We start from the raw sequence: 2,718 nt of genomic DNA, 5'->3' as shown, positions 1-2,718 counted from the left end.
CCCCCCCCCCCCCCCCCCCCGCTTCTGATCCGCCCTCTCCTGCGGTGCGAGTCCGCCTTTCGCGGCCCCTTTCGGTATCTTGTTTTGTCTCCACCGCCGATATCCGAGATCGTGGAGGCCTGTGCCTGTGCCCGCGCCGGCAGGCGCTCGGCAGGTGCTAAGGTCCGTGGAGCGCGTGAACCACCACGGGTGGGTCTTCCAGGGGCCGGGTGGACTGAAATGGGAGAAGCTGCGCGCCGGGGGAGGCGCTGTACCGTTGCGGGCCTGCAGGCAGGAGATGTGGCTCTGGAGGTGGCAGGGCACCCGGAGGCGGGGGCCGCTCGGGGAGAACACTGAGGTCCAGTCCCCGGGGGAGGTTGGGACCAAGCTTTTCCTTGAAATTCCGGAGCGGGGGGGTAGTGAAGCACGCGTGTGATCTCAGCGCTCTGCGGGGGGCTGAGGCCGGAGGATCCCGAGCTCAAGCCCATTTTTGGAACTTGAGCAATTACGGAGACCCTGTCGCCCCTCCCCTGCCAAAGAAAGGCAAATGCGATGCGATGTGACACTGTCCTGTCCCCTACAATACAGCCTGGGCATAGCGCTCGTCGTGAAGCACCTGGGTTCAATCTCCAGTACGACCACCAAGCAACAAACCGAGACTGACCCTGTCGTAATCACACTCCCAGGCAGGGTGGAAAGCCTGAAAATGAATGGTTCCTGGTGAGCAAGGAGCGGGAGTGGAGATCAGCCTTTCCCCATTCCTGCGGCTAGGCCGAGCCCGGTCTCCTCAGGTCTCCTGTAAATCACTCAGCAACCCCAGTGAGGTGAGTAGTATTATCAGAGAACAGGACTAGATTGTGGTGAGTTGTTCAGGGCACCAAGGAAGGTCCACTCAAACCCTTTCAGGAATGAAGGTAACTAATATTTAATGTAATATTTCTTTGCAGAAGAGCTCGGCACCAGATCGGTGGTGGTGGTGGTGGTGGTTGGTTGGTTATTTGCTCGAGGCGGGGATTACTCATTTCCCATCACCTCCATCCTGCTGACCTCTGTTGTCTGGAGTGGGTGCCACTAAGCACCGTGGTACGGGAAGTGCGCCTGGACGCGTGTGGGTGTGTGTTTTGGTCATACTCAGGGATTGACTAAGCTTCAACCCTAGCCCAAGGCCCCTTTTCATTATTTAGGTATTTAGTTGTTGGTACCGGGGATCGAACTGGGGACCTTGCCCTTGCAAGGCTGAAAAGCGGCGGCACTACTGAGCGAAATCCCCGACTCACCCACTCCCTTTTTTGCTTTTTATTTTATTTTATCGTTTGGTCCTGGAGTTCGAACTCAGGTCCTTGTGCTTGCGAGGCGGGCAGCGGAACCACTGAACTAAAACCCCCCTTTTCATTTTGAGATGAGGTCCGAGTCACTAGGTTACCAAGGCTGGCTTTGAGTCGGTAATCTTCCTGCCTCAGCTTCCCGCAGTGCTGAGGTAATAAGAAGGCGCCATGTTTCCCAGCTAAGTATGGATGGCTCTAACTAAGCTGTGCGCTGAGTAGCAAAGATGTGTGGGCTTTGCAACATGCTATATGCATGCAAAAGATCTGATCCAGAATTGTACATCACTGAGATGGAGTGATGTTTTGGGCATACTGAGTTAAATACTGAACCTAATTTCACCTCTTTCTTTTCTTTGTAAAACGTGGCTGCTCAAAGTATAAAAATTACATGATTCTCATATGTCTAGTGTGCAGCAGTGCTGTAGAGCGAAACTCAGAGAGACTCCTTACTTCTCCAGGGTCGCGCAGCTAAAATGAATCACGGCCAGGATTTAAACCCAAGCAGCCCTCTTAACTCCCTGGCGTCTCATGGCTGAAAACTAGAATGGGGATGATGGATGATGACGTAACAGGAGTAAGCGGGACAGCAGTTAGGGTTGTGTCGGGCCATAAGAACTGTGGGCCTACAACGGATCGGGAAGCCCCACACAGTCTGCTGAGTCACAGCCGGCCAGGAATCTTGCAGGAAATCTGTCGGGTGTCCTTGGGCTGTTCGGGACGCCCACCGGAGCGTGGTCCGGCAGGCCGGGGGCTCAAGGGCACACGGGCCCCGCGTGGACACCGCGTAGACTGCATCCTAAAAACTGTGCCGCCTCCCCCACAGGATGGGGATTGTATCGCTCACACAATGGCCGCGCTCTCTTCTAAATCCCTTCAAAACCCCTACACGAAGAGCCCTGGTGGGTATCCTACTCAGAACCCCCTCCTGGCTAACGGGAGCTTCCTTGCCTTTATTCTGTTTTCTTTCCTGCCTTCCCATCTCTTAAATAAAAATTCTCACACCCTCCCTCCTCCGTTGTCAGTTTCATTCTCTGTCGCCGTGGGACGTGACTCCAGGTTCCCTAAGAGGAAGGCCACTTAGGAAGCTACACGGGGATGTATAAAGCATATAGGAATGCCTTCGGAGCGCTCTAGAGAGAGCCAGTTCTCCTCTGTGACATGGTCTCTGCTTTGCAGTGTTGTGAAGAGCCGCCCCCCGCCCCCGTGCATTCCCGCTTCGTGTCCACTTCGCCTGGCTTTCTTTTTCTCCGTACCCTTGAGCATCCTGTGGCGTAGTCACAGATGTGCAGACACGTAGGTACACCGATGTGTGCACGTTTTATCGTTTGTTTTCTATCTTCACGGTTGAGATTTTGTTTGATGCTCTATTCTCAGCACCTAGGACATTATCTGGCATGTGCTTTATAATTAATGT

The 2,718-nt window shown here is 54.2% G+C and overlaps 1 long non-coding RNA gene across 2 annotated transcripts; it reads left to right on the top strand.

Moving 5' to 3' along the window:
• Positions 1-7: 7 nt before the first annotated feature.
• Positions 8-2,337, top strand: LOC104853183. 2 transcript variants are annotated; one of them, XR_777702.3, is made up of 3 exons: positions 8-162; positions 568-803; positions 1,763-2,337. It is a non-coding gene; the product is annotated as an uncharacterized LOC104853183 (long non-coding RNA). The 2 variants fall into 2 exon arrangements; XR_777701.3 differs by having other exon boundaries at positions 8-189.
• The last annotated feature ends 381 nt before the right edge of the window (positions 2,338-2,718 follow it).

The sequence above is a fragment of the Fukomys damarensis genome, unplaced genomic scaffold (assembly GCF_012274545.1).
Source record: "Fukomys damarensis isolate Sample0158 unplaced genomic scaffold, DMR_v1.0_HiC HiC_scaffold_16, whole genome shotgun sequence".
Taxonomy (NCBI): Eukaryota; Metazoa; Chordata; class Mammalia; order Rodentia; family Bathyergidae; genus Fukomys; species Fukomys damarensis.
The sequence above is the reverse complement of the archived record's forward strand: the minus strand, read 5'-3'. Positions and strand labels throughout refer to the sequence as shown.